Source organism: Paramisgurnus dabryanus, chromosome 11 (assembly GCF_030506205.2).
Source record: "Paramisgurnus dabryanus chromosome 11, PD_genome_1.1, whole genome shotgun sequence".
NCBI lineage: Eukaryota > Metazoa > Chordata > Actinopteri > Cypriniformes > Cobitidae > Paramisgurnus > Paramisgurnus dabryanus.
This window is the reverse complement of record NC_133347.1, coordinates 17,224,489-17,248,382: the sequence shown is the minus strand read 5'-3', so window position 1 is coordinate 17,248,382 and position 23,894 is coordinate 17,224,489. Positions and strand designations below refer to the sequence as shown.

Here is a 23,894-nt window from a genome sequence, read left to right as displayed (position 1 = left end):
TGCGTCGCCTTGACTAGTAGAGTGAATGATTGCCTCACACTCATACCACATCATCTCAAGATTTTCTTTTTGGTGAGCACTAAAACATATGAACATTTACTGCAAAGTCAACAGCATGACCTGCTCTGTTCTTCTTAAATACAGCCCAACAAACCCCCTTTACAATGAGCAGCGAATGAGCATAATACAACGAAAACGCACAGTCTAACAACTTCTGGACTACATAGGGGAAATAATAAGACTGAAACACTCTCTTATCCTTCTGACTGGGTGAAGACGGGGGTGGAGAGTGAAGGCAAAGTATTGGAGATAAACACCTATTTTGTAACTATAAATAACCAGAAACTCAAAGGGTAGCGGGGTGATGGGAGACACCTGCTGTGCATCAAATTAATTTCACTCTGGTGACTTAACCCTGTTCAAATGTAGACTCGTTTCAAATCAGGTGCTATTGAGCCATGCATTGATCTGTGCCCCCCCCCCCCAAAGAATGATGAAAGCATCTTTTACAGCGATTTTTGTGTGAGCATATCAGTGAACACCCCTGACCACTTGGTGAGTTTCACGTCTTTGTAAATGAAAGTTTAATGCTTTTTAGGAAGGATTGTTCCAGTGCACCTATAAAGCCATTATAGAGGTGGGAGGTGAAAAACAAACACCCGAAAATTCTCGGGGCAGCCGCATATGTCGAAATTTCAGTCAAAACCGTTCTATTTCATCATAAACAATCTGAAAACCGGGCTTTAAGTGTAAAATACCGAACTTGTCCTTTAACCCTGGAGAACCCACGGGTCAAATTTGGCCAATGTTAATTGATGCTAAGAGAAGGGTTCTTGGGTTCTCCAGGGTTGAGAAGACTGTTGCGCTCTATTTCAGTCTGGTAGTGTACTAAAACTGTATCTCCTAAAGCCCCTCCCATATCACAGGATAGGATGAATACCTTTTCTATCCCCTGGCTCACTTCTCTAGGCTATGGTGTCTATCTTGGCTCTGAGGCTGAGAAAGGAGACTACGGTGAAAAGCAGGTTTATCTCCATCTGCTGAGGAGACACATAACTCCATTTTATCATGATTCCACCCTACCATCTCCATCTGCTGACATCTACACCCCTTTCTTCTTTTAATGCATGTGTACCAACCAGGTGCATATGCTGTTGCCGACTATGTTGCCCTGGAAACAATACGTCAGAGATTGTTGCTTAGTTGTTGAACTCTAGAGAGCCATTTCAGTAATTAGCACATAGTTCACTACCTCACATCTCTTCAATATGATCTAATTGCATCTGCTTTAGACTCTCTAGTAATTGAAAATCATCTATTAGATTCAAATTAATACTAAATGTATACAATCAACGAGCAGTGGTAGGGCGTGAAGCGAGTGATGGACATTAACGGTTTGTTAAAACCAATATATATATATATATGTGAAAGATAAAAGTAAGGGTGTTAATTTTTTCACGTTAATTAGACTAATTAATTATAACACATTAACATTTTAAAATTAGATAAAAAGTTAGTGGGTCCAATACCATTGGTGTTAAAGGAAAACACCACCATTTTAAATATTTTACTATGTTCTACCTCAACTAAGACGAATTAATACATATTTATCTTTTTTCAGTGCGTGCACTTAATCTTTGTACAGCGTGTCGTGAGTGTGTTAGCATTTAGCCTAGCCCCATTCATTCCCTAGGATCCAAACAGGGATGAATTTAGAAGCCACCAAACACTTCCATGTTTTTCCTATTTAAAGACTGTTACATGAGTAGTTACACGAGTAAGTATGGTGGCACAAACAAAACGTGGTGATTTTTTAAGCGGATAAAAATGAGAACTATATTGTATGGCGGAAGAGCACTTAGTTTGCAGCACTTGAATAATTTGTATTAATAATTCGTAAAAAGTATACTCGTAAAAATAAAGGTGCTATAAAAGCTTCTTTGCATTGATGCCACAGAAAAAACACTATTGGTTCCAATAGAGGTTTTTCTACTACAGCGTTTCCACTTTTTATATAAAAATAAACAAAAGCATGTAGTTACAGTTTAGGCATACAGAAAATGCTACAGAAAAATAGCACAAAACATGCCAGACTCTACCGGCTGAGTTGTGGTGACAGCTTTTACCATTATATTGCAACAGCACAACACTATATCCCAGAAGGGTGATACATACACCTACAGATAAGACCAAATTATGACCCAAGATATAATTCTTCTCAGACCATTAGATAGGCTGAGCTCCTGCTGATGAGTGAATAATAAAAGCAATTTTAACATTCCCACGATTCACAGGCCACACGACCACGCCAATGAAAAGTCCATACCGCACACGATTGTCGCCGAATGTGTCTCCAACCTCTTAAAAACTGCGAGGCGCAAATTGTTTTACCTTAAATAACCCTTCGCTGTTCACCTTTGAGGTTAACGCTAAACAGCCATTAGTGCTAACTTGATGTTGTCAGCATATGCTGTAGGTTTGATGACTCGGGGGTGGTTGATAATGAGCTAAATTCGGATGGTTTTTACCACAGGTGGGGCAAAAGTGAGAATTGTGATGCTTATGCTAATTAAGGTCAAGATCCTGAGGCGTTCAGTAAAGATTACAGGCCGGGCCCGTAAGGAGCACCCAATTCCTTTCTTGCACGTTTGAATCATCAGCATGCAGGAAAACACTTAAGACACTGTAGAATGTGTGGGTCTTCAATGGGCATATTTGGCATTCAACAGCCTCACAGAGCAGTAACCAGATCAGTGGACCGAATTTCATTCAGTCAGTTTGACAGAAATCGTGTTGAACTCGAGCGTCGTTAGGGACCTCGCTTAAATAAATGGAGTCGATAGTCATTCTGGATGCAGAGAAATCAATAGGTTCAAGACCAGAAAGGTGAGATGTGCTCCAACTGCGCCTCAAACATCAATCCGCTGTCTGAAACATACAAACAGACCATTGCGAAGTGCTTCCAAAGAGATAAAAAATGAAAACTAAACTAAACCACTTTTCAGAATGTTTCACCATCTCTATTGATAAATCAATGGTAAGACGTTAAAAGCAAACAGTGCATGCATGTGTGTACCGTAGCAATTTACATTTACATGTAATTTACATGTGCAGTACACAGCACCACATTGTGCATGCATCTAACTGTCTCCTAAAGGCTTAAAATCTAGGATTAGCTGAAGTGGCGTGATTTTAATTGCAAGATGCCCATAAAGGTCACTGATATAACTGCATTAGTCCGTACATCTCCTAAGTATTGTTCATTGCTTTGTGTTAGTATCTCCTGTGGAGATGAAGGTCAGATTTCGGTCTCCCGGTCTGGGTTTCACCTACTGTAGCTCACATCGACCCACCACTGCCGCTTCTTTTGAGCCTCCATCAGATCTGCCCAGAGGGGTTGAAGCTGCTAACACAATCTGGCAACCAATTTTTTTCTAACACCTTTCTCTGCTCAAAATTGTTTCTGTATGAAGTTGAAACAACACCCATGGCACAAGTTGACTGACCAAAATGGCCTTTCTGGTGAAGCTGGTTGACCATGAAACACTAGTATACCCAACTAAAAAGAAAAATGAGAAAAAGATCCTCTTAATGTCTCAGTTATTTCTCACAGACAGTAACAAGATCAAATGGAGAACGAATGGGGACTCTCACATATTTCTTTTAGAGTTAAAAAAAAAGCTTAACAGTGTCACAAACTGTTCTCAGATTTGCAGTCTACAGTCACAATTCAGGGATTTCATTATCGCAGTATGATTCAACTTCACGGTATCACACATTGTCTCAACTACTCGATTCACATTTATTTTATATCTCTATACTAAATGTCAACAACTGGCTCATTTATGTCTTTCATTTCTTTCTAAGGATGTAATGAGAACTTTAAAAGGGAAAGTTTTGTGCAATCTTATTTCCTTCAAGCTTGCCGATTCTGGGCAGATTGTTATGTCTCAGCAGGAAATCAGGGACTAAAAAGGACCCAAGTGCACTCAGTTGTGGCATTTCTTTGATAACTCTGACGCCCAATCTTCATCAAGCAAATTTAAAAGTATTCTGTTGTTTTACAGAGACATCAGTAGCATTCTTCAGATACACCAATGAGAGGCAGGGACTCCATTTTGAGGACCAGGTGAATGCTTGTGGTATGTTAGCCAAAACTCTGGTCGGTGGAAGACATTTTCCTTCTCTTGCATAGACAAGGGATAATTTTTTGTGCTTTGATGCACTTTAATGGCTGCATTTGTGCTGGGCCAGAAAGAGAAAAAGAGAGTCCAGAGCTGATACAAACAGGTCTCCATTAACAACATGTGGAGGAAGAAGTGGGGAGGGTTGAGAGAGAGAGATATGAGGAGACTGAGCAGCGCATGGCCATACTTTGTAATGCGATCAGAAACTGTTCTTTTATAAGCCCTTCGTCACTTACATTTCATCAAACTTCTCTTTCTTATTTCATTTCTCTTTTATTACTTGTCTGCCGAGACTGTTTTCTCCCTCACCGTGGATGGATGTAATATTTATACCCGTCACACACACACACAGCGGCTGGAAAATGAGAATATCTCCCCAGCATAGACAACGCAACGGGGTTAAAACGTTTAGTGGCCGTCGTCAACAAATCCTCAATGAGCAATGTGTTTTCTGACCCTTTCAAAATCTCTTCATATCTTCAAACTGATAATAGAATGAATGTTGGCATATAGCGATCTCAATACTGACCTCCGCGCTATGAGTAACAGTGCGTACGTACACATGCACATATGTTTATAATGCATAATGGCTTTCTATAAAAACTCACAGATGCACGGTCGCCCACACAATCCCCACATGCAGAAATCGATTAGCTCGCAGGAAATCTCAGCCCACGTACCCGCTGCAAACCACTCCAAAGTCAGCGCCAGTGACTTTGACAGTGACACAATGATGATGACATTGCCATGGCAACATTCTCCTCAGGTCTCCTGCTGCACCGGAGTGAGAGCTCTGAATACCCTTGATAGCATTTTCTAGTGATGGAGACCTTTTCGAAAAACAAAGTATCACCTGGGTCACATTCAACTCCCCGCAGCTCTTCAGAGGTAAACTTCCAGATATCTTCACAAAAATTCAGTCAGATGCAATTAAATTGCCCGTATAAAGATGCCGGTACCCAGGACTCACTCAAATCTTGACAAGAGACCAGGCAGGGTGTCATCGGATTTCTTTTACCATCTCACTCCTAGTCACTTTACTGTAGCAGTATTCCTCTCCTGGCTGTCATATGGAGAGAAGTTAATTCAATTAGGAGATGTGAAAGGCTTTCTTTTATGATCCAAGCCCAGGGAGCTGTTTATCTCATCTAACAAGTGCCATGGAAGCCCCTGGACTGCATCTTCTGTAATATTAAAAAACATCCTGACATTAAAACTCAACAAAGCAATCATCCTTCTCCAGAGACGTTCTCATGAGAAGCAGAGAGCCAGTAACATGGGCTATGGCATTTAAAGCCATCCATAGCTGCCGTGGCATGAGTAGTGTTGGAGCGTTTTTAATTAAATAAACTCAGGCTGGGTTGATATGCTCTGTTTTGAAAAGTCACCTCATTAATTTTAGTAGGAAGAGGCAGTTCTAAGGTAAAGCCTGATTGTAAACACTTGACGTGGCTTGGAAGCAATTGAAATAAGATGGAAGTGCGCAAGTCTGCAGTTCTGAATTTTTTTTTTATAGCCAGCACAACTGCTTTCTAAAGCATTCTCTATTCAGATTTAATGACCTTTATTGTCCTATACAGCCAAATGTCTTTACCTATAGTAATACCATATTCATAGTACACAATATTTTTATCATATTATGCATTTTTTGACCCCTAAATTATTGTCATCGTACACAAGAAACATGTCAGACTACTTACTGCTTTCGTACCAATCATGGCTTGCCATCTTTAATGACATGTGATGTCACCCAGAAGGCGTTACCAGTGACTGACACCCAGAAACAAGACATTATAAAGCCAGGAGAAACTTTGCTATAGTTTCATTAAAACTATAATGAATGAAACTATAAACCTTTTCACCATTAATATATCAGTGCACAGCAAAACCTCCATTGATAAATTAACACTGCTTAATGTACTGTTTATATAATCCATACACAGAGCTCTAAAAATTAAAACTGAATCAGATTTTTTTTTATAGAATTTTCCTTCTAGAAACTGCCACAACATACTGTATTATGGTGTTAAAATTACCAAACACACTTATGATCAGAAAAATAAATACATCACGGTACTAACTGTATAAACAATAAACCAAGGGTCAAATGCCCAGCAAAAGAAAAAATAATCACTGTTAGGGTGACTTCTTGTTATTAATATATTTTTCAGGGATTGTGTATGTTACCAGCAGGTGTTCATCAGTGTTAGGGTCATTCACATTATAACGATTACTATAAAAAATATAGTTTTAAAGATTGTTTAATATAAAAGAGAATTACAGAGTTCACACCACAACTATAACGAAAGATACAATGAACGATAACGTTGGGATCACTTGCTGGACGAATTTTTTTTTTTTCTAACTGATGAACGATAAACCATTGACAGCCATTCAAATCTATTTGAACTTTAAATGCACGCGCATTTGATATGACAGATGACACTGTGGAAAAGCTCATTGCTGAGGTCCATAACATAAAATTTAGAGCCCGACCGATATTATCGGCCAATATTAGTCATTTTCCAAACTATCGGTATCAGCATTCATAATGGCCGATAAATGAATTTTTAAAAAAAACGGACGAAACAGCCTTCATTAGATTTCCTCACTGTTGGTGTTTTTGACAGAGCGCTCTGAACCAGTAGCTGCTGGTGGGGTCCAGATTTAAGCGTCTAGCCACTGCCTGAGTCAAGTGATCAGCAATTTATATTTTGCTGTTGTTGTTATTTTTCAGAACTTAACAGAATTTGTCTCCAGTCCTTTTCAAAGTTATATTTATGAACCAAGTCTTTTAAAACGGGTAACTTTGATTTGGTTGTTGTTGTGTATTTGTTCAAAGGCCTTTACGTTTCATATCTTAAGTTTGTATTTTTATACATTTTATTTATCAGAACTTTAATATATTTTGATGTTCCTCTGTTTTGTTGTGACAATAAAATAAATTAAAAAAAGTTTCTTTTTAAAATGCATTATCATATTATTTTAGTTAAAACTCATAAATAACTACAAATAACAAATTTTAGGGAAATCTGTTAATGTTTTGTTGCACGTTTCTGGAATAAAAAACATAAAAATCTAAAATATATCGGCCGATATATATTGGATTTTAAAACCAACAAACATTTGTATCGCTATCGGCCTTTAAAATACTTTATCGGTCGGGCTCTAATAAAATTACTTCAGGTATCCAGCACTGTTGCAGTTGCTGTGAAATTCACAAAGTAATGTTTTTTTCTACTACACTGACTACACCAAAAGGTAAGGTGTTAGATTACACAAACTACTTGATTACTGTTTAGAGTTACGCAAATGCGCCATGTTAAGCACATTTGCTGGTTATACCCACTGTGTAATGCAACAAGAACAGCATATTTATACATTTATTGACATGTGAACAATTACAAGCGTTTGTAGTAAAGGCAATATTTTATAGCAATATTAGTTAATGCCATTGAAGGTAAAAAAAAGAGAATGTGCCTTGCGAGTGAATAGCATAAAGTTAACGTTCAGTGGTCTGGACGACTGGACGCCAAGTGTTATAGTTAACACTATAGTTATTGTTATAATAAAATAAACATAAAATGTTTGTTTATAAATATTGAGGTAAGAGAATTAAATAGGTCTGATTTACAGTTTGAATAATACCAATTATTATCAACTATTATGTACAAATAAATTTGACTGCTGCAATAACGGTATGTTATTGAACAAAATCATAATCAGCCATGTTTTATATTTTTGTTGTGTTTAAAAACCTACCCCAGTAATTACAGCTCTTTGTAATTCACATTAATTAACACAATTAAGGGAGTAGTAGGTGTAATATTTCAGTCGGAAACAGACAATTATTTGAAAATACCAAAGGTTGAGACACATTTTACAAATAAAAGTACAGATATGTAACCATTTGTTACACTATTCAGTCTATTTACAGGCAGAAGACACTGAATGACGCTTATCCCATCACTGGATAAGGGCATTATGTTGTATAAATACTGTTAAATACAAAAGCTTGGATTTATGGAGGAATTATATCACTCAGGTGACAGACTCCTGCTTACAAATGCTGCTCTTGTATAAAACTCCTGGTCTAGGATCAGTTTCTCTTAAATTCAAATTCAATTCTTAACCATTAGCAGGATTCAGAATGGTAATTCAAAATCAGTGCCCATAGGCATCTATATCCAGCACTGTTTGCTGTGTTTATGGGTAGAAAGGGATGTGTAGCAGGCATATGCATACTGTATCATAGATTTTTTTATCTTGGCAGATCCTGCCAAGGGATTACAGGCGGAAAATAGCACTTGTGCTACACAACCTGGCATAATGCATATCTCCTTTTTTTTATACAAGGTTTATGTTAATTTGTGCATTGTCTCTGTTTAAATAAACTAAATCACAAACCAGCAAAACCTCAGTGCATCCCAGTGGGAAAGAAAATCATATTTTTGATCATCTGACAATCGGATACATAACAATAGGGCACAAATGAAAGAACCTGAATAAAATTGCATAAATACCTAATTTTGCTTTTACCAGTCCCACCAGGATTTCGCAATTTTTTATTGTGATTTTTGCATCAAAATGACTGATTATGTAATTTCCAGAAATTTGCAAACATAATAGCACTTTTTATAATTAGGATAAGTGTTTGCCATATATTAAATGAATAGTAAGTTCTCAAATAACGAAATTATATAATCAAGTAAACAATCAGAAATAAAAAAAGAACAGAGAAACAAAGGATCCAATAGCAACACATCCAAAATCTACCTGTTCACTACACTGTTTGTTCACATTAGACATAACTGTCCTTGTTCACATAAATTTTCGACCATGGACATTTTGCCATGATTCTGTGTGTGTGACCGTTCAAGTGCATGAAAGTAGAAAGGAGTTTGGTCCTTGAGCGCTTTATAAGATGATAAGGCTGAAATGAGATGATAGTGGACAAATGACTTTGAGTGTTGTGTCCCAAAATTTTTTTTATAATGACTACAAAACAAATTGCTCTACATTATTATATTGCTTCACCCGGTCCTTGCCATTTATATAAGACGACAGGTGCGTCACATAGGTATCCCAAAGACCTTTCACTGGTGTATCCTCATGAAAATAATGCATTATAACTTGCAATTAAAAACTCTAGAATTATAATGTGGTGATAACTGTGACTGACTGTTAACTGTGGGGTGTAGGGTTGCTATGGTAGCAGGTGAAGCGTGGTAGAGAGAAGGATTGTTCATGTGCATTAGTGATATAAAGCCAAAAATGTTCATGTTGTCTACTCTGTATCATGACAGAATACTAGAGCATTTGATATAAATTATGTATCGAGACCTTTTTTGCAAATACATTGCATTGAAATTCCACAATTACAGAATAGCGAATAACTGGAAGGACTGATTTACACACCACCTGTATCTTTGTATTCTGCTGTGTGTGCCTCCCGTAAAGAAAAGTTTACAAAGATGCTTTAGCTTACTGCTGCTCTTACAGTCAAAATGAGCATTAAAAGCACTACCAGACTAAGTGTACAATGACCATGGGATAAATACCATTTCTCATATAAGGACATATCAATAATGTGCCTAACCTTTTCTTTCTCTCAGTCTGCCTCTTACCTAACCTCCAAGTTCACATTTCTTGACTTTCCAGGCTAAAAGCATATTAGTTGCTTAGACTGCCATTAAGCAATGATGATCCTAAAAGTTCAGGATCTCAGGTTCAACAAGTTCAGTAGTTTTATTTTCCAAAGACTGCCCTGGTTTAGTAAATATACACACACACACACACACACACACACACACACACACACACACACACACACACACACACACACAATCCTCCAGGTCCTGCACATTCTTTCGCTTTCTAACATGCAGGGTTCATTTCAACCCATAATAAGGTCAAAAAGGGACAAACTCAAACCATTTTGTCTGTCAGTATATCACGTTAAGAGATCCATCTTTTCAAATTGAAGACAACTAAGGGACACAAAAGGTGCATACATTCACTGATACTTTCAAGGCGGCAACATACTATATTACATTTTTTTTTTAAAGGATCAATATTATGTCAATATTATTATTATTTTGCTTAAAGGGGCCATGGCATGAAAATCTGACTTTTTCCATGTTTAAGAGCTATAATTGGTTCCCAGTGCTTCTATCAACCTGGAAAATGTGAAAAAGATCAACCAAGTAGTTTTGGTAAACCATTCTCTGAAAGCACATGAAAATATACAGTAGGTCGTTGAAATTTGGCTCTCCTTATGATGTCATAAGGAGATCTCATTATAATAATACTGCCCCTTAATCTGCCCTATCCAACCACGGCACAGCCATTTAGTGCAGAGAGAAAGAGAGAGAGAAAATAATTCACAGCACAATTGAGTTTCAATTGCAACAAACCACCATCATTGTGATCAGTGTGAATTAGCATTTTAAATGCATTTTATAGCATTTATAATAATTTATCTATATGGTATTTTGAGCTAAAACTTTAGATATGTACTCTTTGGACACCAAAGATTTATTTGACATCTTAAAAAAGTCTTGTGACATGGCCCCTTTAAAAATATGTTTTTTATTTAGTAATGGTATTAAGAAGCTACGTTATTTCCAGGCTAAGATATTCCCAAGAAAACAAATAAACAAATGACAGCAATCCTTCTGTTCAACAGTTTACATACCCCTGGATTTTTCTGACCAGGGTCTTTCAAACAATTTGGTCTTCAAAGTCGTTGATTATCCAGGTAACATCAAATAGTATTAACTCTTTCGCCGCCATTGACGAGATATCTCGTCAATTAAGAGAAAACGCTTCCCCGCCAATGACGAGATTTTCCGTCTTTCCGCAATACCGCTATTATCCACCAGGTGGCGCACTTCCGCAACTTATACAACCCGGAAGTAGCGCCTCACGTGAAAGAGAAAAAACTCCGTGTATGTTTTAAAGATCGCTCTGCATCTGATCGCTATCAAAAGTCCTTCGCAAAAATGGGATTATCTCAGCTTTTTGCTCACATTTTTTTTTGAAAAACCTACCCATGTTTGAGAGTTGATTACAAGAGAACTAATAAAGGTAGGATGAAACGGGCTTTTTTGTTTGAAAGCAAAGGGTCTGTTCTTTCATCTGATATATTGTTTGTTTATATATTTAAATAAGAACATTTACAGAAGGCATTAAACTTTTGTGAAAATCATGAAAAATGCTGGCGCTGGCTCGCAACTTTAAAAAAAAATGCTGGTGGGGAAAGAGTTAAGAATTAAGTTCATGTAAACTTCTGAACTGCATAATTTATCAAAGCGTAAATTCAGCTATGCTTTTCTGCCATGGACTATATGTAAACATCTGTTAAGCCGCCTTTCAACTGCACACAACATAACACGATTGTCGGACTTCGCCCCCTAGTGGCAGTCGTAATAAAGTTTCGGATTAATCGTAACATGGGAGAGAAGCGCAAGAGCCTTCTTTGCAATATTTACCATAGTGGAATAAATAAATGAACGGAAATGAATGAAACAATTAACAGCTATGCATATGAACAAAGACAATATTTTTTGGAGAGATCATATGGAGACAAGATTAAAATAATGTATGCATATTAAATTAATAATTCATTACTTATCAGTAATCAATAGTTTTTTTAAGGGTTCAAATGTTACTGATAAAGTTAAACAAAAAGGATTAATAAACTTCACCTCACAGACACAGTTTTTGATTGGAATACATCATTCCGGTTGGCATATTGCATGCAATGTAGTCGCATAAGTTCAAAATTTGCGACTCCAAAAAATGTGTAGCCCTTTGCGACTCTCCATAGGAAATGAATGCCTTTCGGTTTATCGGCCGTCGTTTGTCGTGTGCAGTGGAAAGATGGCTTTACAGGTTATGAAATAGCTTATTCAGGGCAGTAGTAAATAAAAAATAAAAAGCCATTTTTTATGATCCCACTTTTATTATTAGCATTTTACAAGGAGTAATTCAGCAAGGGGCGTGTGAACTTATGAGCAGAACTGTATATATACCAATTCCCTTATTACAGAATGTGTTAAGTATTCTGCTGAGACTAGGAAGCAAATAATTAGTGAAGAGTCATTTTAAAAGGACACGTTTATGCTTGTAAAAGCAGCAGTGCGGAGCACAACGCAATCAAATGGAGGAGAATGCAAGAAAGCTGAACTATTTTTAAACCAGCTTCATTAAAAACTTGGAGCTAGATGTGATGCAATGGTCAAAAATGGACGACCGCATGTGCACATGAGCCAACGATGTAAAGAGCACTAAAAGATAAAATAAATACTGTGGGCTGTAGGCTGTAGGCCAGGAAATTCAATGATATAGAAACAAAACAAGAAAAAAATCAAAACTACTACTACAATCTAAAAAAGGATGTGTTAATTTTTTGTTATGTTATTTAACACATTATGTTCCAGATTTAGTAACAGCTTGGGCCAGCGTAAAACTATCATTTTGGGTTTTGCATCTTTATTTGTTTGCAGACGCGTCTTGGTTTAAAAAATACAATTAATACATTTATCTATTAATTATTTGTCCGAGTACTTCTGCATTTGTAGCTTTTCACTTAAGTGTAAGTTTTGTTCCATATTTACAATCAAATCCCCCTGAACATTTTTCCTTGGCAAAGACTTCTGTCTTATCCCTAAATTTTAAAATCTTCAATTAAAAGGATGAAGACAAAAACTTTGCAGAATTCTTCCTCCCAATAAATAATCAGGTTTTGATTTTCTACCACCAGTATCTGGGAAATCAGATCACTAACTTACTCAACTCACTGCCAGCTTATTCCAGATGCCAACAGCTGGGGATTTTAATCACTAGCAGAGTGATGGACGACCCTGGCGTGTTAGCAAACTGGGCTTTACGTCTGCCAAACAACCTGGGAAAGGAGAAACGTGAAGACTGCATGAGGGACAATGTGGGGATATAACAGCTACACAATAGGTGTTTGTGACAACACATGGTGTTGCATTTCAGCACAAAACACAGATCATCCCAGGATCATCCAGTGACTTTCAGATGCTCAAATGAGACTTAAATCTAGGCCTTACAGAAAGGGAGCTGTAAAATTCCCGAGCACAGTGCATGCCAGATCATTATGACAGGATCTAAGCCTTGGAAATCTTCTCTATCTTGTCTGGGGTACTGATAGTGGAGATCAATACGAAGAACAATAATAGAACTAAGGTCCGCGGTGACTTCAAGGGACACAATGTCTGACATCAACAGGTGGATAAATCAGTGACAGATTTATCGAGTGTTAGCTTAACCTCTACAATCTGATGTGAACTTTATTGTTAGTTGTGAAGAATTTGACCAGATTAAATTAAGAGCTTTAATTGATGAGTTAACTTATGCCATTTCATCTTTACACATCTGTTCTTTAAAATCTCAGTCTGTAGGGTTAGTTCACCAAAAAATGAAAAAACATGCAAACCTGGGGCCGTATTCACAAAGCATTTTATCTTATCACTAAGAGTACTCCTAAATCGCACTAAAAGATTTTAGCTAGGAGTTTTCTCTTAAAAGTTATTCACAACGCCTTTCAGACCTACTTTTAGTAAGGAAAAATGATAACTCCTAAACTAAGAGTGAGTCTTCGTTGCTACGGATGACGTCAATTCTCATGCACGAGCTGCCTCGCAATGACCACGGTGATTGGTTGTTAGATGACAGGGCTGTCATGCGTAACATAACACAGACGCACCAAATCATGGAATTACAATATCGAAATATGTCTGTGTCCTATACAAAATAATAATAGTAATGCCATCAAAATGCATATATTAAAGAAAAGTCGTGAATTAAATTAAATTAAATCAAGCCTAATACAAATGAAAACCGCCAATTGCCTAATAATAAAACGACTTTGCATTACTTGCTTGATTAATGTACATCCTATTAGCCTAAATAGACTACTTAAAGCAAGGAAATGTTGCCCATATTAAAGAAGCCTGCCTAATGTAATAAATAAATGATGGTGGAACTCGCCAAAAGAAAGCCCAAATGGATGCAGGATCAGTTACTGCTGCTGGCCCAGTTGGTGCTGGAAAAAAGAAATGTAATAAAAGGGAAATTCGGCACTGAGATATCAAGCAAAACTAAGCGTGAGACATGCGAGAAAGTGATGCGCGGGTCAATGTACAAAACAACTGGCACCCGACCAACGTTTTCAACTAACCCGCCCGCAACTCGGACCGCAAAAAATAAAATATAAATAGTGTACCCGACCAGCTCCCTGGCCAGCATTTTTTTAAAGTAGTAATTGTTTAATAGTTAACTGCCATCTTTATTTCAAACGACCCGACCGAACGCGACCCGAATATCATAAAAAATATTTTTGGATGACTCGTGACCGCGGGTGACCACATGCATCCGCTCATTTCCGATCAACCCGCGCATCACTGGGGAGAGGATTTGTTGCAGATCAATGCAACATTTCCGCTTATGTCGCGGACCCCGGACGAATGCGAGAGGCGGTGGTATATGCATTACAATCGCAGTAGAGGGTTGAGATTGCAGCCTTTAAACAGACTAGCATGGCAACAGGTATGCCTATAATATTAAATATTTAATATCATTATTGTTCCCTTTCAGTCGGTCACTACGACGTCACGTCGTGACCGACGAATTGGGGAACTCGCTTAGAGAGACCAATCTGCTTCGAATACTACTAAAACGGCAATGAACTTGGCATTGAGATATTTGCATAATGCTGGCGCCGCCCCGCCAGGTGCGTATATAAGCAGCAGGTGCAAATAAGGAAATTAGCTTTTTATCGCTTCGAAAGCCGGCAGTATCTGCTACTGAGAAGCTACTCTACTCTGGTGGGATTCGATTGCTGAAGTTGGTTGGACTAGCAGTACCACAGCGGACGCTTCGCTTAATTCCACGACTCTACATCTTTATTTTGTTTTGAGTTTAGTGTGTGCGTTGCCTTCCTGTGCGCTCATCAACTAAGCATCTGAGTGAATTTCCCTAAAAGAGTGATACGAGAGAGCTTTGTGCCTTGTTAAAGGCAGCCACTCTCTCGTATATCCGGACATCAGCGTCCTTTTCAGGATGGCTTTTCGTCCGTGCGATCTTGGGTGCGGCAAGTACATGGGTCCGAAGGACGGTCACGAGCGTTGTCTTTCGTGTTTGGGCATCGAGCACGCAGAGGCAGCGTTCGCTGGGGGTAAGTGTTCTCACTGCGAGAACATGTCCCTTGTGGATTTGCGCAGACGGTTGTCTTTCCTCCGGGAAAAACGCAACCCTCGTCATGCGAGTGCTGAACGCCGCCACGGTGCGGCTGTGAAGCTCTCAAAGGACGACCTGCGCATCACTGTGCTGAGCCGAGCGGGGGATTCGTCCTCAGGCTCTCAGCCTCCTCATCCACAGCCGGTTGATGTGCCGATGGAGACTTCAGCGTCGTGTTCTACGATGTCTCTAGAATCCATCGTGCCGCCCTCCGGGTCCACCGACGCCGCAGCATCCGAGGGTGGGCCTCCTCCCCCTGACGTGGACCCCGACGCCCTTCCTCCCTCTGGTCGGGTTGGGACGCCGGAGTTCGATCCAGAGATGGTGGCCGTGCTCGCTCGAGCGGCGGAGACCGTAGGGTTAGAGTGGGTTCCCCCCCCTCAGCCCGAACCGTCCCGCCTGGATGATTGGTTCTTTGGAGCTGCCCGGGTTTCACAACCCTCTCCACCGGTGCCTTTCTTCCCCGAGGTGCACGAGGAGCTGACTAGAACCTGGAAGTCGCCGTTTTCCACGAGATTACGGCCGTTTCAGCCCTCCCCCCTCACCTCCCTCACCAGCGGAGCCGCTAAGGGTTATACGGGGATCCCTCCCGTGGAGCGTGCTGTCGCGATGCAGCTGTGTCCGGCACACGCTCCCTCTTGGAAGGACCGCCCAACCCTCCCCTCTCGTGCCTGCAGACAGTCCTCCGGTTTAACGGGCGCTGCCCACCAGGCATGTGGAGAGGCGGCCTCAGCCCTGCACGCAATGGCGTTGCTGCAGGTTCACCAAGCCAAAGCCTTGAGGGATCTGCACGAGGGAGGACACGACTCGCCTGTCCTTTCGGAGCTCCGGGCTGCCACTGACCTGGCTCTTCGCGCTACGAAGGTGACAGCGCAGGCGATTGGTCGTGCCATGTCCACGATGGTGGTCCAGGAACGCCACTTATGGCTATGTCTGGCTGACATGTCGGATGCGGAGAAGAACAAGTTCTTGGACGCTCCAGTGTCGCAGGCTGGCCTCTTCGGTGAGTCGGTGGAGTCTTTTGCCCAGCAGTTCTCCGCCGCCCAGAAGCAGACAGAGGCGATCGCACAGATCATGCCCCGGCGCAAGCGACCTGCATCTCGCCCTCCAGCGCCGGCGGGCCCGTCTGCTCCTCGCCGAGGGCGCCCTGCGGCGGCTGCCTCCGCCCCCCCCACTAGAACATCTTCCAGGCCACGGAGGGGGAACAGCCGTCGACAGCCCGCCCCGCCCGCCCCACCCGCTTCCCGTGGTAAACGGAAATCGAAGCGGCCCTGAGACGGGCGACCTGGATTTGGATGGGATCACTCTACGGGAGACGGTGATGGCATCGCTCCCTCCACCGGTAGAGGGCCGGGTGGAGAATCTTTGGTTTCCTTTTGTTTCTGTTCCGCCGGCTTCTCAGCCGGCACCCACAAAACCACAAAAAGAGTGCATTCCTATTCCTTCTCCAGGTCTTCAGAGGATCGAGAGAGATGTGAGCGGGCATTCACATGCTCTTCCTCCCTCTCCTCTATCGCCAGCGGGTGTTCTGAGGAGTTCCAGCTCTCCGCTGAGGAGACGGGACCACCAGCACCCTCCTCGGAGTCTGTGCTCTCCGCTGAGGAGACCAGACGACCGTCACCCTCAGCGGGCTCAGGTCAGTGTCACACACACACATACTGTAGATACTTATGCTGTCCCAGCAGACGTACCGGCAGTACCACCTGTCCCGCTCAGCCGCCCCACCCCGGGTACCCCGACAGTGCCGTTAATTCCCCTCGTACGGTCCCTGGGGGCGTGGCTTCAGCTTCCCAGCCCGTCTCGTTGGGTTTTACGCACTGTTCGCCTCGGTTACGAAATTCAATTCATCCGGCACACACCCAAATTCTCGGGCGTTCGTTTCACCACGGTGAAAGCGTCCGATGCACACGTACTGCGTGCAGAGGTCGAAGTCCTGCTGGCGAAGGACGCGATCGAGCCGGTCCCTCCAACCGAGATGAGATCGGGCTTCTACAGCCCGTATTTTATAGTACCCAAAAAAGGCGGTGGGTTGCGACCGATCTTGGATTTGCGCGTTCTGAACAAATCTCTGCAGAAGAGGTCCTTCAGGATGATAACACCGAAGCAAATATTCAATTCAATTCGCCCCCAAGATTGGTTTGCGGCAATAGACCTGAAAGACGCGTACTTTCATGTGTCCATAATCCCTCGTCACAGACCGTTTCTCCGGTTTGCATTCGAGGGACGGGCATACCAGTACAAAGTTTTACCGTTCGGGCTATCCCTCTCTCCCCGTGTGTTCACGAAAGTAGTGGAGGCGGCGTTAAAACCCCTCAGAGAGAGCGGCGTTCGCATATTGGCTTACCTCGACGATTGGCTTATAATAGCGCATTCTCGACGGACGCTGTGCGAGCACAGAGATTTAACGCTTCGGCATCTCGCCCGTTTGGGTCTTCGGGTCAACTGGGAAAATAGCAAACTCTGCCCCACGCAGAGGATCTCTTTTCTCGGGATGGAACTGGACTCGATCGATTTATCGGCGCGTTTGACAGAAGAGCGCGTCCAGTCAATTCTGACTTGCCTCGGTTCATTCCGAGGGAAGAATGCGGTCCCGCTGAAACAATTTCAAAAGCTCCTGGGGCATATGGCTGCAGCAGCGGCCGTGACACCGCTCGGACTGCTCCATATGAGACCGCTTCAGCGTTGGCTTCACGATCGAGTCCCGAGGAGAGCGTGGCGCGCCGGCATCCATCGTGTAACCATTACACCTGCGTGTCGCCTAACATTCCCCCCGTGGTCGGACCCCGCGTTTCTCAGGTCCGGTGTGTCCATGAGACAGATCGCTCAGCATGCTGTTGTACACACAGATGCGTCCGACACGGGCTGGGGTGCCACGTACGACGAGCTTACGGCTTCAGGGGTGTGGACAGCACCCCAGTTGCACTGGCATATCAATTGCCGAGAGATGTGGGCAGTATATCTGGGACTTGTACGCTTCGCTTCGGAGCTGCGAGGGAAGGATGTACTAGTACGCACCGACAACACTGCGACCGTTGCGTATATCAACCGTCAAGGCGGTTTGCGCTCCCGTCACCTGTCGCATCTCGCTCGTCATCTCCTCCTTTGGAGTCAGAAGCATCTGAGGTCCCTTCGTGCCATTCACATTCCGGGCTCGCTCAATACAGCAGCGGACGCGCTTTCTCGAGCTGCGCGCCCCGGCGAATGGCGACTCCACCCCCAGACGGTCCAGCTCATTTGGAAGAAGTTCGGTCGTGCGCAGATAGATCTGTTTGCGTCGCCGGACGATACCCACTGTCGCCTATTTTATTCACTAACCGAGGGCAGCCTCGGCGTGGACGCCTTGGCACACAGCTGGCCTCGGGGGATGCGCAAATACGCATTCCCCCCAGTGAGCTTAATCGCACAGACACTGTGCAAGGTCAGGCAGGACGAGGAGAGCCTTTTACTGATCGCCCCATATTGGACGAGCAAGAATTGGTTTCCAGAGTTAATGCTCCTCGCGACAGCCCCTCCCTGGCGGATTCCCCTGAGGAAGGACCTTCTTTCTCAAGGAGGGGGCACATTATGGCACCCGCGCCCCGACCTGTGGGATCTCCATGTGTGGTCGTTGAGCGCGCGCAAGGTTTAGGTGATTTACCGCAAGCGGTATCTAACACAATCAACGCGGCACGAGCTCCGTCTACGAGACGGGCTTACGCGTTTAAATGGAACCTTTTCGTCACCTGGTGCTCTTCGCAACGCGAGGACCCCAGAGAATGCCCTATTAACACCGTGCTTTTATATCTTCAACATAGGTTAGACGGTAGGCTGTCACCCTCCACCATTAAAGTTGATATCGCCGCTATTTCTGCTCATCACTCACTTATTAACGGCAGAACAGTTGGCCAGCATGATTTGGTTGTTAGATTTCTAAGAGGCGCTCGTAGGCTAAACCCCTCGCGCCCTCCTTCTATTCCTCCCTGGGACCTGTCCATGGTGCTGAAAGCCCTTCAGGCCCCCCCGTTCGAGCCTTTGCAGTCTGTGAGTCTGAAGCTTTTATCAATGAAAGCTCTGACCCTGCTAGCATTGGCCTCAGTGAAGAGAGTAGGGGATTTACATGCATTCTCTGTTGACGACTCGTGCCTTCAGTTTGGTCCTGCTGCCTCAAGCGTAACATTGAGGCCCAGACCAGGCTACGTGCCCAAAGTTCCCACTACTCCTTTCAGAGATCAAGTGGTGAGCTTGCAAGCGCTGCCTCCGGAGGACGCAGACCCAACCATGGCTTTGTTGTGCCCCGTACGCGCACTGCGACTCTACGTGGATCGCACGCAAAGCCTCAGGACCTCAGACCAGCTCTTTGTTTGTTATGGTGGCCAGCAGAAAGGGAAAGCTGTCACTAAGCAGAGGATGTCTCATTGGATAGTTGATACTATCGCCCTGGCTTATAATCTTCAGGGTATTCCTTGCCCCTTTAATTTGAGAGCGCACTCCACACGGAGCGTTGCCTCATCTTGGGCTCTAGCTCGTGGTTCCTCGCTAACAGACATCTGTAGAGCTGCTGGTTGGGCGACACCTAATACGTTCATTAGATTTTACAGTGTTCGTATTGAGCCTGTATCCTCTCGTGTTCTTTCCTCACCAGGGGGAGCACGGAGAACAGTCTCACAGGTCGGCTTGCAGCCTCCAACTGATGCTTCATAACTGTGTCAGTATGGAAGGCCTTCAGAACAAAAATGCGTAATGGTTTGAATTGTTCTTCCTCCGCTGCCTTGGCAGCCTTTGTTGCGGAGCATTGGCTGTCAGCCTTTCACTAGCTGTATCCTCGCGAACCTACGTGTCTGGCTCGGGCTCCACATTGTGTCCCACCGGGTTCCTTTGTGAGTATTTTTCCGTGGGGTTAATCCTACCAGCCCACGTTTCCCTTAGCAGAGCACTGCTTTGCTTACACAGCCACGGCTGTCCTTATTCCTCAACTACGGTTGACTTTCGCCCACCATTAACCCTTAAGACGGGTGGTGGCTTCCGCAGCGTTCCTATCCCGCTCAGGTAGGGCGCTTCCCAGTCGCTGGCACTTCTGTGGGGTTAAAGGAACATCTAGTGCCCGGCCTTCTGCCTTAAAACCTACCTCCTCCTCCTTAAGTGGAACCGGAGGGCTTTTACGCAGTCACTGGAAGAGGTCAGCCCCTAGTGGCGTTTTGATAGGGATTCCCAATTCGTCGGTCACGACGTGACGTCGTAGTGACCGACTGAAAGGGAACGTCTCGGTTACGGATGTAACCCTCGTTCCCTGAAGGAGGGAACGGAGACGTCACGTCCCGTCGCCACAGGTGCTGCCACCTGCTGTTACGGCCGGTCACACTTTCCGGCTTTCTCAGCGAAAAAGAAGCTAATTTCCTTATTTGCACCTGCTGCTTATATACGCACCTGGCGGGGCGGCGCCAGCATTATGCAAATATCTCAATGCCAAGTTCATTGGCGTTTTAGTAGTATTCGAAGCAGATTGGTCTCTCTAAGCGAGTTCCCCAATTCGTCGGTCACGACGTGACGTCTCCGTTCCCTCCTTCAGGGAACGAGGGTTACATCCGTAACCGAGACGTTTCATGTAATTCTAAAAAACTTCCTGCTTGTCATGAATGTAATGAATTATGAAACAAATGTTATAAACAATATGCTTACATTAAAGTGTGCTTTTAAGTATGTGCAATGCTTTTGAGTTGGTGAAACTGTCCATGTTAAGGAGGATCAGCACCTAAGACATTTTAAGATCCTTTGTGAATAGGTCTTAGTGAGTTAGGAGTCCTCTCGACTTCTTTTAAGCTGTCCCAGACTTAGGTGCTACTTTTAGGGCTAAAATGCTTTGTGAATTACTCTAAGTGAAAAAAATTAGGAGTCCTAAATTTAGGAGTGACACGCCTATTATTTTTAGGAGTTGCTTCTAAATTCGCCAGTTAGGAGCTACTTTTAGCCTTAAAATTCTTTGTGAATACGGCCCCTGAAGTTGTTCTAAACTGAATTTCTTTGTTCTGCTGAATACAAGGAAGATATTTTAAACAATGTTTGTAACAAAGCAGACGTGGGGCACCATTGACTTCCATAGGCTAAAAAGCATTTAGAACTTACAATCTCACTTCTGCCAATATAGATCAATAACTGATATGATGTCATTCTGCACTTTTTTTTTTAAGATGTTCACTTTATTTAAACAATTCGTTTTGATTTAACGTAATTGTTGCAGTTTCTGTTTCAAATAACAGTTGCATCTTTTTAAAGAACATGATTCAGTCAAGTAGTAACTAATAAAATAATAAATTGTTTAAAACATATTAATTCAATGTGATTTTTTCAAATTTAGCCATGAAATTTCCAGTTCCCAGCATGCTTTGCATGGGACTGAACAATGAGAGTAAATGTAGAAATTAAATGCTTTTTTTATGCATTTTTAATCAAGATGAAATAAGGAGACATATAGTGTTCGGTTGTGTCGTTATTTAAAAGAATTTGTGATATATTGCTGGCTTTCAGGTGGTTACAACAGTGCTAAAGAGTAAAGCATTTGCTTTACGGCAAAAAAACAGACTGTTGATTCATGCCATGATCAGCCTTTGATTATGACCTTATCATCAATATGCATTGATTTAAAAGTTACACAGTGATTGAATTAAATAAATTGTTTTAATTTGAAAATCCTGTTGGGTTCAGTATTTGTGTTTTTTTCATGTTTAGTAAACATGATTCAGTCAAATTCTATCTACATGAATAACATGTAGATAGTTCTATCTATATGTTAGTTTTATGTTGAGAAAACATGGGGACAATCACGTGAAACCACATTCCATGATTGAATCATGTTAAAGGTGCAGTGTGTAGATTTTAGCGGCATCTAGTGGTGAGGTTTGCGAATATAACCCTCTCTTTCGAAGCAGGGTAGCCATCACAGGACAAACATGTCATCGTCTGAGACGTGTTTGTCTCATCGTAGTGACAAACGCCCTCTGTTGAGCAGTTTGTCTGTTTTTGGCTACTGTAGAAACATGATGCCGCAATATGGCAACTTCCATGTAAGAGGACCTGCGGTGTATGTAGATAAAAATGTCTCATTCTAAGGTAATAAAAACAATACAGTTCATTTTGTAAGGTCTTTATACACCACTGAAAACATAGTTAACTATTTTATATTTTGTTGCAGTCAAAAAATTCTTCTAAAATTTACAGACTGCACCTTTAAGCCAATGAGCTATTTTTTGAGTGTAGGTAAACCAAATGCTAATGCTATTTTAAAGGGGGAAGCTGTAATAATCATAACCAGTGGCGGCCGGTGACTTCTCTTTTAAGGGGTGCGAATTGAAAAAATATGTTTGTTTGTACTGCTCGTCATTTCAAAATATGTGTTCATTGTGTCATGCGAACCATGTGCATCATGTGTCTTGTCAAAATATGTGCCTGCAGCACAAGCATCGAAAGGATTTATGATAAGAGATGCTCACGTTCACAAAATATTCACAAGACACTAACTTAACACTAAACTCTGATAGCACATGAGATTAAATGAGTATCTGGCAAACGCAAGCGTCACTTTTATCATAAAGCCCTTTGAAGCATCTGCAGCATGCACTTATTTTGACATCAAGCGTGATGCATTTAAGTTTACACGACGTGCCAAACACATACAGTACTTTAAAATGATGAGCCACACATATGATGGGTTAAATACATGTTGTGACGAGCTTCGCATCGTGTGCCCTCGAAAAAGAAGTCATTGGCCGCTACTGATCATAACCATGATTCCAAACTGGGCCATACTGCAGCAGTGTATTCAGTGGATAATGTAGAAGTACACTCAAAAAAAAATTATTCAAGCCCTTCTTAGAAATGACACATTAAAATTGTGTTCAATTAATTAAAAATACCTCATTAAGAGCAATAAGTATATATATTTAATTAGTCTAACACAAAATAAATATGTACTATAATTTATTGATTTCTTTTTAATTGCGTTAACACAATTAGTTTGAGTATGGGTTCTGGAAAAAGAATTTCCCAGCATGCTTTGTATGCAACTGCTTTTGGAGAGTAATTTTTTAAATTAAGTGTTATTTTATGCATTTTTAGGTAAAGAGAAAGACTTAATAGTGTTTAATGTCCGTTTAACTTATTTATTTAGAAGTGTTTCTGTAATTTTTTTTCAAATTGTTTGGTTACCATCGTGCAGAAGAGTGGCGCTTATGGTTAGGTTGTGGATGTGACTTATGTCTCTCAATGAGCACTAACTGTGTTAATGCCTGTTTGGAGATCAGTCTCTTCACACATGCTCATCCAAAGTATAATATGTAATTATTAGTGATGGGATTTATGGCTCTTTCAGGGGATCCGGATCTTGGCGATCCGTTCCTTTCAAAGAGCCGTTCAAAAGAACGGCTCATTTGGCTCTTTTTAAATATTTAGTCAGTTTTAAGAAGCCAG

At 41.9% G+C, this 23,894-nt stretch overlaps 1 protein-coding gene across 3 annotated transcripts in view; it reads right to left on the bottom strand.

Annotated features, from left to right (window-relative positions):
- The window catches only part of grid2 (glutamate receptor, ionotropic, delta 2), a 462,370-nt gene that overhangs the window by 366,096 nt on the left and 72,380 nt on the right, over nucleotides 1-23,894 (bottom strand). The gene's annotated exons all lie outside the window — the stretch shown is intronic.